The 12,344-nt window shown below is 43.9% G+C and overlaps 1 pseudogene; it reads right to left on the bottom strand.

The window, feature by feature from the left end:
- Nucleotides 1–916: 916 nt before the first annotated feature.
- Nucleotides 917–1,040, bottom strand: Gm23904 (annotated as a pseudogene).
- Between the last annotated feature and the right edge of the window lie 11,304 nt (nt 1,041–12,344).

Raw genomic sequence — 12,344 nt, 5'->3', positions numbered from 1 at the left:
TCCTGCTCTCATGACTGCAAGGCCAGATTTCCCACCTGCCACAGGTAGTGAGGGATTATGGTGGAAGAAGGGTGCCCCTCCAATATCCATGCCAACACACAGAAGATGAGTGGTAGGGCCAGTCTCCCACATTTGTATCCTCAGGATCAGCTCACTTGCAACTCCCACGTAGTATAGGGTGAGCTCTCCCGAGTACTGCAGCTGGTCATCGCCCCTGCTCTCCTGCCCCCAGGGCCAGCTCTCCTATGATGCCCAGATGAGGGGTGGGGCAGTTCTGCACAGCCCTTAGCCATCAACATCACCTAGGGCAGCAGCCCAGACCAGGGACATCTGCCTGGTCTTTAGTGGTAACAGACCTCTGCTGCTCCAGGACCACAATCCCAGATGTGATCCCCCAGTGGCAGCACTGGCCAGGATTCTGTCATGGTCCCAGGTGGCATTACCAGCTACTCATAGCAGGCTGTTCCTTACTACCTTCAAGTCCAGTTCTGTCTCTTTCCATTGTGCCCATATCCTTCCATTTCTGTTTACTTGTTCCTTTTGGTGGCACCTGAGTGCTTGTGCATTGTATATGGCACCAGGTAGGTGTCATCTCTGGCATGGTCTGTCCTCTCGGGGCAGCAAAGTTCCAGACTGGTGGTTGTCTCAGGCTAGTTCCCTGTCTAGACCCCATGGCACCAGTCTGATGGTTGTCTCTAGCTCACTCACCTGGCCCATCCAAGTAGCCCCTTAAGGGAGTTGTCTGTCTCAGGCTCACTCCTGTCCAGACAAGGTTCTTCTAGTCGTTGGCTTGTTCTACATCTTGGAATCCCTTCTTGGCCTGCCTGGCACCAGACTGGTGGTTGTCTCAGGATAGCTCCCTGTCCAGGACTCCTGGCACTGGACTGGTGTCATCTCAGGCTTGCTTTCTTCAGGGAATGTTAGGCTCATTCAGATGTCCATAGGTCAGAACACTGTACACAGACATAGTTTTTCTCCTCTGCCCTCTACTGATGTACATGTGACACAGCAGCCATACCTGTAACAACTATAGGGGCAGTTCATACCAAAACTATAACCAGAACTCTCCAGTTACCTCAATTGGACCTTTAAAAAAAGTTTGTTATAGTTTTTCTATGAAAAGACTGCATCAGGCTCCATATGGGATGCTTGGTCCCCAGCACGGGGGCACTATTAGGGCAGGAAGCAGAAACTTTTGGAGATGGGTCCTAGCTGGAGAAAACAGATCAGTGGTCATGTGCTTTTGGAGGCTATGGTTGGTCTCCAGTCTCTTCCCTTTCTCGGCTTCCTGACCACCATAATGTAAGATATTCCATCTGTCACACCTCCCGCCATGATGGGCTGAATCTCTGAAACTTGTGAAGCAAAATAAACTGTTCTTTCCTTGAGTCATTCATGTCAGGCATTTTATCACAGTGAATAGAAAAATAACAAACATCAATCATTAGTCTACAGGTAACAGGTATCGAGCAGCAGGAGCTGGCGTTGTGATGAAGCCTAAAGCCAGGTTGACTTAGAAACTCCCCTCTCAAACTGATGAAGGATCCTTTGCCAGAGTATGCTTCCATGTGGCTTATAGATGTATCATCCCAGAATAAAGGGAGAGAACGAAAACAGAGTGAGATGTCCCAATATAAAACAGTCTTTTCCTAAACTCAAAGAGAAAACTGTACTGACATTCAGACAGTAAGAATCCTTTGGCTCCTGTGGATTGAAGGACCATGAAACACAGCGGCGGCGAGGAGATACTGGACCAGCCTCTTTCCTCAGTGTTAACCTTTGAATGTTGTCATGTTCAAGACCATTTTATCCAGTTTACTTGCAGCATAGCAAAGCAATTTACATTAGTTTTTACTTAGACTGAAGGTAATCGCTTCCATTGTTTGATATGATATTGCATGCTTGAGGTGTCTTAAAGCTGGAATCTGGACGTGTGTCCTCTTACAGTCACACAGCACAGTGCTGACTGGATGCTCTTCCAGCTCTCTGGCTCTCAACTTAAAGTTAAAAAAATCAATCTTTATTTCCTGGCACCCATCTCACACACATACAAGGGCTTCATAGGATTTTAATTCTTTTGGTGTCAATTTTAGTAAGTTGAACTCAGCCAGGAATTTGTCTATTGATATTTGCATCACAGTTATACATGAGACTTGGTGGTAGAGAGCACTTGCTTGGTATAGGCCCTGGGCCCACCTTTTCCTCTCTGTAGCGCTGGAAGGAATATCTTCTATTTTCCTACCTGACATTTTATACCTATTTAAGTATTTCTCTCAACCTCAACTGACATGCCAAATATTATTATGCCTTAAAAATAATTTAATATTCTTTCATTAATGATTTTATAGTCATTGTCTCTTCTCTTCTATTTTATTTGAAGTTTGTACTGGTTAGACAAGCAATTTACCACCGAGCTATGCTCCAGCCACTAGCCTCTTGAAATGTCTAGGCCATTCTCCTTCTGTTAATAAGCATTTGGAATTACCATTTTCTCCCTAGGCACAGATTTTTGCTACATTCTGCAAGCAAACTTTGAATGTAAAATTTAAACTTTCAGTCAGGTCAAATTTTTTCTATATTTGTTTAAAACATTATCCTAGTTTGTTACCTGTTGCTGTGATAAGTCACTGATCAAAGTGAACTCGGGGCAGAGAAGCTTTATTTCACTCCACACTTGTAGTTCACAGTCTGTCCTCAGGGGGAGCCAAGGCAGGAACTCCGGCAGGAACCTGAAGCCAGGAGCTGAGGCAGAGCCTATGGAGGGATGCCGGCAGGAATGAAGTCAGGAGCGGAGGCAGAGCCTATGGAGGGATGCCGGCAGGAATGAAGTCAGGAGCTGAGGCAGAGCCTATGGAGGGATGCCGGCAGGAATGAAGTCAGGAGCTGAGGCAGAGCCTATGGAGGGATGCCGGCAGGAATGAAGTCAGGAGCTGAGGCAGAGCCTATGGAGGGATGCCGGCAGGAATGAAGTCAGGAGCTGAGGCAGAGTCTATGGAGGGATGCTGCTGACTAGCTTAGTCCCCATGACTCGCTCTGCTTTCTTTGTTTGTTTTAATTTTTTAAACAAATCCCTTAATTTCATTTCATTTTCTGTACTAACACTGAATTAAATTGGATTAGAGCTTTAAATGAAAACTGCATGTACCTGTAGTGATGTTTTTTAAAAGACTTATTTTATGCTTAATGGCTTTAGTTAAAGTGTAATTATGCTACTCCTCCCCCATCTTTCTTTCATCCAGGCTCTCCCAGCTAACCTTCCTCAGTCCCCTCCAATGTCACCCACTCTCCTTTTCTTTGATTATAATTGTTGCATATGTGCGCGTTCATATGTGTATTTGCAAATACAGATAAATACAACCTGCTGAGTCCATTTTTTTTGTTTGTATATAAAACATTTAAAAGGAAGACTACTCTACATTAGACAACCACTAAGGGGACTTGTCCCTGGGAGAGGCTAAATCTCCTTTTCTTGGCAGTTATTAGTTACTTATAGTTCATTGTCAATGGGATCTCATGAAATTTTCTCCCTTGCACATTAACATGTGTATGATATGGCCATACACCTATGTTCTGGTCTTGTTTATGTGGCCATTTCTAGGAGAGACTTTCATAGCTGACTTCCAGCATTCTGGCTCCTACAATGTTTCTGCCCCTTCTTTTGTAATGTGCCCTTGTCATTCATAGATGCAGAAGCTATGGTGTCAATGTGTCCATTGGGGCCTGGCTCCCTGTGACCTCATGAGATCTGGATTGTGACCTGTTGTGGTTTTCTGTGATGGTTTCTACGTGCAGTAATGAGAGGCTTCTTTTCATGAGGGGTGAGAGCTACACTTATCCAGGAAAGTTGGCTCTCATAAGACTTGCTCAACCCACTTTCTTAAACAGCTCAGATCCATCTCCCTGAGAATGGCACCGGATGCATCCACAGTGCACTGAGCAACTTCACCAATTAGCAACCACGAAAACGCCCCCACAGACAGGCTCACAGGCCAATCACATGGAGGTAATTCCCTGAGATCACCTCTTCCCAGGTATGGCAGGTTGACAACTGAGGCTAACCTGCAGGGCCAGCCAGTCAGTCAACATTGGGGACCACAACTGGGGGAGTGAGGATGATTATAGGAAAGGCAGAAAGAAGATGCAAGAGACAAAGATGGTTAATACCGTGCCAGAGAGTAAGTGTATTTTCTCAGTGTCTTTCAAAGACAAGCAACACACGAATAAACAATTCCACTTCAATCCTTCTTAGAAGGGGGAACAAAATACCCATGGAAGGAGATACAGAGACAGTGTGAAACAGAGACTGAAGGAATGACTATCCAGAGACTGCCCTACATGGGGATCCATCCCATAAACAACCACTAAAATCAGACACTATTGTGGATACCAACAAGAGCTTGCTGACAGGAGCCTGATATAGCTGTCTCCTGAGAGGCTCTGACAGTGCCTGGCAAATACAGAAGTGGATGCTCACAATCATCCATTGGAAAGAGCACAGGGTCCCCAAAGAAGGAGCTGGAGAAAGTCCCAAGGAGCTGAAGGGGTCTGCAGCCCCATAGGAGGAACAACAATATGAACTAACCAGTAACCCCAGAGCTCCCTGGGACTAAATCACCAATCAAAGAAAACACACGGAGGGACTCATGGCTCCAGCTGCATATGTAGCAGAGGATGGCCTAGTTGGCCATCAATGGGAGGCAAGGCCCTTGGTCCTGTGAAGGTTCTGTGCCCCAGTATAGGGAAATGCCAGAGCCAGGAAGCAGGAGTGTGGGTTGGTGAGCAGAGGGAGGGGGAGGGGAAACTAGGAAAGGGGATAACATTTAAAATGTAAATAAAGAAAATATCTAATAAAAAAAGAGAGGGAAAAAAGCATGAACAATTCCAGCATGACCACAAATCCTTATGTGGCAAGATTATGGAACACAGTATCTATGTTTGACTAAGGGCATTTCCTTTAGGCTTGCACAGTCTCTCAAAGACATATGCATAAGTGGAACAACTTGGGAGATTATAACATATGTCCTAACTAAAAACAAAGATAGATGTCAGCAAACTCATTTATGATTAATCACAAGCAAGAAGTCAGCCAAAGTTAGCTCTGAACATGCTCCCCACACTAACTGGACGATATAGCTTTCTCTCATGGTATTATAGGTAGCATTGAAGCATATCTTTTTTTAAAAAATACATAAGGACATATATTCTATCTTTATAATATACAGATATAATTCACTCCCCTTCAATACTTACCAACTCATGAACGACAAATGTTAGGACAGGAGCCTCACCATTTTAATTCTCCCCTGCAGCCCACATAAAGCACTCAGTGATTTATATCATATAAGTACAAGCAGTCGAAAGGTATTATAAACTACACATGTGATGGATCAGTCAAGAAAACCTTGCAGAAATATCAGGCTGCTGTTTGGTTTGGTTTGGTTTGGCTTGGTTTGCTTTGCTTTGCTTTGCTTTGCTTTGCTTTGCTTTGCTTTGCTTTGCTTTGCTTTGCTTTGCTTTGCTTTGCTTTGCTTTCCCTCTCTGGGCTGATCTCACACTGGACTTGGTGCTGCAGAAGGTACAGGCCATGGGGTGTGAGTGAAGAAGGCTTCTGAAAGGTGTGTGGTAGCTTAGATAGGAGGGACTCACAAATGCTGGCAAAATGTCTTCAGGAACTCCTCTGTCCTCAAGCACCAGGGGATGGTCCAGCACGAACCACACCCTAATCTTGTTCATTTTCATCTCCACGTTTTTGCAGCATCACTCAGATAGAGTCTGAACATTTGCCATCCTAGATCACCTGGGGACCTATGTGACAGTCTTATTCCTCAGCTCAGTTCTCAGAGTCATTTGTGTTCAATTTAAAATCAGATCTGCCCAACTGCAGCTTGGGATTGAGTCTGCTGTCCGCAGTCAAGCGTGCCCTCTCTATGCTGTCTGAACTCTCCCCAGGACCCCTTTCCTGATCTCAGCCTAGAAACCCAAGCCTGTGCTTCTCCTGTGTGTGTCCTATTTACTATTCAGTTTGCCTAGGTATCCATGTGGGTTGATGTCAGAGAAAAGGAAAGTAAGAGGATCTCTTCTTAGGACAGCCACTAACATCAAACAGAGGGCCTGTGTCCCCAAGGTTGGAGGTGACTTCCTGGTTGTTGTCACCACGGCTATGGATTTTACATATGGGACTGGGGAGAGAAAGAACAGACTCACAGAGGCCCTCAACTCTCTGACCAGAAGGGAAACCTGCCCTGGGAGCTCATTCCTTCCACATTCTGGGGCTTCTCCAGGTCTCAGCCCCTCTGAGATCACAGAGGGAGAGAGAATACAGCGAGGCAGGGAACTCACTACCCTGCAGTCCTGCTTCAAGGCAGATTCATCGCTGGCCTTCCAGAGTCCTCAATCAGTCTACATGTTATCTGTTTGCACCTTTATTCTGTTACATCCAGTAGGAAAACATAAAGGATTCTCTTCATTGGAATAGCAAGTGCCATTATATATATATAATTTGAGACAGAGTTCACCATGAAGCCCAGGCAGGCCTCAAATCTGCATTCCTTCTACTTCTTCCTTACCAGTATCTGAGAATGTAGACGTGGACCACCATTTTTCCACTGCATATTTCTAAGTTTTATATATAAACATAAAATTGTTACAGGCCTTATTGCTTACTAATTTATTAATTGTATTTCTAACGCAGATGTAATAGAAGCCTAATTTAACTACTGCGCCCATTTCTCCACAGATGTTTACTTTGTTTCTGAGTTTTACTGTCCTGTCCCTTGGCCTGTCTACGTCTGCTCATGAGAGCTCCTCTAGTTTATGCACTTAGAATCGTCACCACCGAGTTAAAAAGAGGCACCCTTAGCTCTACAAAGTCAGTTTCTAAAGTAGTTGTTAATTAACACTTTTTTTCTAGAAATACTGCAACAGTCTCCACTCCTTTCTCACATCCTAGCAAACAGTGTTATTGCATGAATTGTTTTATATATGTATATATATATATATATATATTCTGCCCTGATGGGCATAAGATGGTATCTTTATTTAAAGTTTCATTTTTCTTTTAAAATGTTTCTGGGTGCATGAATACACATACATATGCTATTGTAGAGATACATTAAAAAATGAGAAGGCCATAAGAACAGCAGAGAAGGTTGCATTAAAGGTTTAGTACACCTAGACCAATGTCACTGTTACCTCAGAGAAGGCAGAGGGCCTAGCTGTGGTGGTGAAAGGGAATGGGTGACCTGGCTTGAGGTTTTCCCACATTTCTTATATCTAGACATTAGCTTCACAATAAATTATGATCCTCTTGTTGGTATGATTCATTTTATTTTATTCTCTCTCTCTCTCTCTCTCTCTCTCTCTCTCTCTGTGTGTGTGTGTGTGTGTGTGTGTGTGTGTGTGTGTGTGTGTGTTATACATGTGTGCACACATGTGCTGGCAACAACATAAGAGAGTTTCATATTGAAATATCTTCCCCAAACACTCTTTACCATGTTTGTAGATAAGGTTGGGACTTAAGGCTTTGGCTAGACTGGCTATCCACTGAACCCCAGAGTTCCCCTTGCCTCTGCCCAGCACTGAGCTCACAGGTACATGCTACCATGCCTGGCTTTTTGTACAGAATCTATGTATCAAACTTAGGACATCATTCCTGCATAGCAAAGATTTAACCCACTAAGCCATCTCCCTAGACCTATTTCTTATTCACATTATATGTTTCTATTATAACAAATATGAATAGACTATATTTTAACAAAACTCTTGATTAAAAAAACTAAATATGACACAAGAATGTTTTTGTCAAAAAATTGTAATCATCTTCAGAGTTGCACAGTCCCATGCCTATAAGCATATTGTGAGGCACAAACCTATTCAATACCCTGTAGGTTTTCCTCCAAAGATGGAAAAAAATATAATTCAAGGGGGATCTTTGTAAACATGCTGGATTATTTCCTCAGGATAAGTTCCCAGAAGAGGAACCAGTGAATGCAACGGCATAGACACCACTAGGGGTTTGAAATGTTCTGCCTTAGAGTCCTTCAGAAAGAGAGTACATTGCCACCAGTTGGAAATGTTTTCAACAATCTTCTCATTTCTGTGTCACAATAGGAATCCCATTTTAAAGTCCTTTAATTGTGTTTCATTATGATGAGAGTAAGAAGAGAGGATCAGATGTATTAGTCAGGTTTCTCTAGTAACAGAACCTATCTCTAGTAACAGAACCTATCTCTAGTAACAGAACCTATAGAATGAACACACACACACACACACACACACACACACACACACACAGGGGATTTGTTAGAATGACTTACAGGCTGCAATTCAGCTAACCCAACAATGGCTGGCTATGAACAGAAAGTCCAGGAATCCAGTAGTTGCTTAGTCGATGAGGCTGGATGTCAGTGTATGCAAAAGTCTCAAAGTAGGCTCTAATGCCAGTGAAGGAATGAACCTGCTATCAAGGCCAAAACAAGCAGGCAAAGAGCAGAAGCTTTCTTCTTCCGTGTCCTTATATCGGGTTCCAGGAAAAGGTGTGGCCCAGACTAAAGGCATGTCTTCCTACCTCAAGACTCACATTAATGTCACTCATCTTCCTAACTCAAAAAAATCTGATTAAAAATGGATTTTCTTCCTGCAAATTAAGAAAAAGAAGACCCTCACAGACACTTTTGGAGTTTTAGTCCAGATGTAGTCAAGTTGACAACCAAGAACAGCCATCCCAGGTAAAGAAAAGGTTCCTCCAGCTAAGAAGAATAGGCAAACAGAGTGCATCTGATTCCAGTAAGGGCAAGCAAAACAAACCCATTTCTTCAGGCTACAATACTTAGCTTTCCTAGAGCCTGTTGCTGCAGTGGCTGTATCATGTCTCCAGGCCTGGATGGTTCTGTTATCTCCAACATACGAAAGGAAGACAAGTGTCATTAGTACCAACACCTGGAGTTGGCCTCTTAGCTCCATCCTGGAGAGAGGGAGAGGGTAGGGACAGTGCCAGTCTTTCCCAGAATAACAAACCCAGAACCAAGAACACATAAGGCTCTATTCACTGCACAAAGAGGCATCATTTTATTTTGCATATATCCAAAGCAGCTTTTTGCCCCCAGGAAACCCATGCCTACGTTCTCTTTGAGATCCTCTAGAGCATAAAAAATTAAACACACACACATAAATGTAGCGAGATAGGGCTGTGTGTACTAACAGAAGCTGAAGTTGAAAGTGGAATCTAAAAATCACCTTACAAAGATAAAAAAATAATTTGAGTTCGCAAATAAGGACCCCAGTTACAGTGTCCTGCCCATTTCTCTTTGTGTTTCTAAATTGCTGAGAATGTGGCAGGCAGATCATTTTGCCTCTGTTCTCTCACTTTTCAGTAGAAACATTCTACCTGTGGTCTCTCACTCTCTGTGACCTCATTTTTATACCTGTACAACATTTACAATTTCCCAGTTGTTTTTACTAATACGGTGGGTTCTCCAGCGCCAAGCCCTGTGCTAAGTGTTGTACCTGCAGGACCTAATTTCATCCCTGTGATGTTCCTATGAGTCAGGTATGATTATCACACCTAAATTTTTTTAATAGATAAGACTGCTATATAAAATCTGGCGTCCTATCTCAGGGATGAAAACAGTCAGGATCCAAACACTGCTCCTTGATTGCTAACGGTGATTTCCATAGAAACTGAAAGAGTCCAAACAATCACTGTTTTGAAACTTCAGGTACCTTGTTTTAGCTTTGGAGGTGCCCATTTCCATGGAAACAGACGTGATAGCAGCAAAGGGGAGAACTGGCTCTGGTAACCCTTGGAGACCATGGCTCTTTGAAAGCAGGACTGTTGCTCCCTGAATCACACCTGCCCAGCCCCGGGCACAGAGCAGATGGCTGGAGTTTCTTGATTATTGGCTCTTGAAACAGGAGAACAGGCCTGCCAGTATGATACCCGAATCCCAAGCTAAGCCTCACCAGTCAGCCTAAATATTTCAGGAAAAATTAAAAAATTTTAATCAAAGTGTTCACAGAGACTACCTATCATCTCAAACACTTTAAAAATAATTGCTAAATATTCTAGCTCACTCATATAGAAGTTTATTTTTATCAAGTAATTACTGTTGTCGAATGGCTATTGGCTTCACAAAATATGTGATGTCAGGATCTCATAATTAGAATCTCACTGCTTTATGGTATACCATAAAGAAATTGCCATATAAAACTTTGCACACAAATATTTTAATGTTTTGTCATGCATAGTTTAAGACAGAATAAGGTGGAATTGGAAAATGTTGTACTGGGAGCCAAATCCAACCTGTCACTGCTTTGTAAATAAAGTTTTAGTGGCACACAGGCATGTTTTTCAGCTTTTCTGCTGTGAAAGAATAGCTGAACAAAGAGCTACAAAGCTTACCCTATTTGTTATCTGGCCATTTAAATGATAGTATACTGAGCCCTGATCTAAAGAAACCCCATAGGCATTACTTTCCTGCAGCAGTCACCAACTCAAAAAAGAGATTAGCAACTGTCTTAGTTAGGGTTTCCATTGCTGTGAAGAGACACCATGACCAAGGCAACTCATATAAAGGTAAGGGTTTAATGGGGGCTGGCTTACAGTTTCAGAGGTTCAGTCCATTATCATCATGGTAGGAAGCATGACAGCATGCAGCCAGACATGGTGCTGGAGAAGGAGCTGAGAGTTCTACCTGTTGATGGGAAGGCAGTCAGGAAAAGACTGTCTTCCACACTGGGCAGAGCTTTAGCATAGGACCTCAAAGCTCACCCTCACGGTGACATACTTTCTCCAACAAGGCCACACCTATTCCAACAAGGTCACACCTCCTAATAGTGCCATTCCCATTGGCCAAGCATATTCAAACCACCTCAGCAAGCAATCTTCCCGTGTCCCTTGAAAAGTAATGACATATGTGACAAAAACAGTTTAAAAGTGTTATAGACTACAGATGCAATAAATAAGCAAAGAACTGGTTTCAGAAACCACATTGTGTTTCTGTCTTTCTTCCTCTCCGGCATGAGCTCAGCCTGGACTTGAAACTAAGAAGACTGGGAGCAGACAGCAGAGTAGGGGAACTGTGTGACAAGAAGTCCCCAGAACCTGCCCTGTCCTCAAGTCTCAGAGTAAGGTCAAGATTTTCTCATGTCAAAGCTTAGTTTGGGCACCCAGAGTGGTGGAGCACATCTGTACTCACAGAACTCGAGTAGCTGAGACAGGAGGATTATGAGTCTGAGGTCACCATGGGTTACAAAGCGTAACCATATTCAAAACACTGGTTTGGGGAGAAAGCTCAGTCAGTAAAGATGGTCACTGTGCAGGTGAGCTCACCTGAGTTCACATGTTCACCATGCACAAAACATGCTGGGTACAGTAATGTATGCCTGGTATCCCAGTGCAGAGGCAGGCGGGAGGATTCTGGGGGCTCACTAGCCAGTCAGTCTAGGCAAATAGGTAAGTCCCAGGGCCAGTGAGAGACCTGGTCCCCCAAAATAAGGCAGTGAAAGAATTAAGGACACCCAATGTCCACCTCTGACCTCTACATGCACATGCACCCAGCACGTACACGTGCGCACACACACAGTAACAAACACAGCATATACATGCACACACACCCATACTGTAGGCAGCTGGCGCCTAAAAGATGGCGCCGGTCTCCAGTACACCATCGCCGTAAGCAACACCACTGTGCAGGCTCTAGCCCGAATCTGGCACCAACCCCTCCCGAGCGGGTACATGCAAATTAAGGTGCCGGCAGACTGACCAATCCCAGGAGGACACATAGCCCTCCCCAGTGCTGGGATGTATATAAGCAGTCCTCCCTGGGTTCCCGGGGTTCCAGTAGCATCGAGGTGTTCCTGCAATAAAGCTGTTGAGAAGAATCCGACCGTGTTGCGTTTTTCCTTGCTGGAGGAGGTTGGCACAACACCATACAAACACTAGCTCACTCTGCATGCAGTGATGCTATCTGGTATGATAGAGAGCCAGTAGAGACCTCGGCTTGCCTGCCAATGCTGCCTGGTGATGCTCACTTGACAATCTTGAGCAAAGGAGTCCACTGCAGACTCACTGTCCACTGAAACAGAAGGAAATGACCCCTGCCTTACTACACCACAGGATTCTGAAGATCAACTGGGAAAACATGCAGGCACTGCATGTCTCACGTGTGGTAGAAGTGAGGGTCGTGTGGGGAAACGACACAAATAGCACCCAAGAATGTGGAGTGGAACAGAGCAACAATTACACAGAGAGAAAGGCAGCTCACCCCAGTTTCCTCATATCCTTTAACTATTTTTTGTTAATGCTGCTATTTATTGCAGGGTTTGTGCTTGCTTCTGTTTTTTAG

The sequence above is a fragment of the Mus musculus genome, chromosome 8 (assembly GCF_000001635.26).
Source record: "Mus musculus strain C57BL/6J chromosome 8, GRCm38.p6 C57BL/6J".
Taxonomy (NCBI): domain Eukaryota; kingdom Metazoa; phylum Chordata; class Mammalia; order Rodentia; family Muridae; genus Mus; species Mus musculus.
Note: the sequence above shows the minus strand (reverse complement) of the source record. Positions and strands in the feature narration are given on the sequence as shown.